This window comes from Arachis ipaensis, chromosome B09 (assembly GCF_000816755.2).
Source record: "Arachis ipaensis cultivar K30076 chromosome B09, Araip1.1, whole genome shotgun sequence".
Classification (NCBI taxonomy): Eukaryota; Viridiplantae; Streptophyta; class Magnoliopsida; order Fabales; family Fabaceae; genus Arachis; species Arachis ipaensis.
Window position 1 is genome coordinate 2,287,874 of NC_029793.2, and position 263 is coordinate 2,288,136.

Sequence of the window (263 nt, forward strand, 5' to 3'; positions counted from 1 at the left end):
TAAATTAGTTTATTTTGAATAATTATTTAAATAATAAATATTAAAAATAATTATTTTTTATTGACGATTTTGAGAAAAGTGATCTAATATGATAGTAAATAAAATCAATAGTTTTATAATTGAGATTCAAAATTATCAAAGGTGATTAATTAATTAAAAGACCACATGATTTTTTCTTTTTTAATTTGAGTTATTCATGTAAATTATAATGGCTTAGGTTTGTTTATCTTAACCTTAAATAAACTCTCTTCTCTTAATGAATG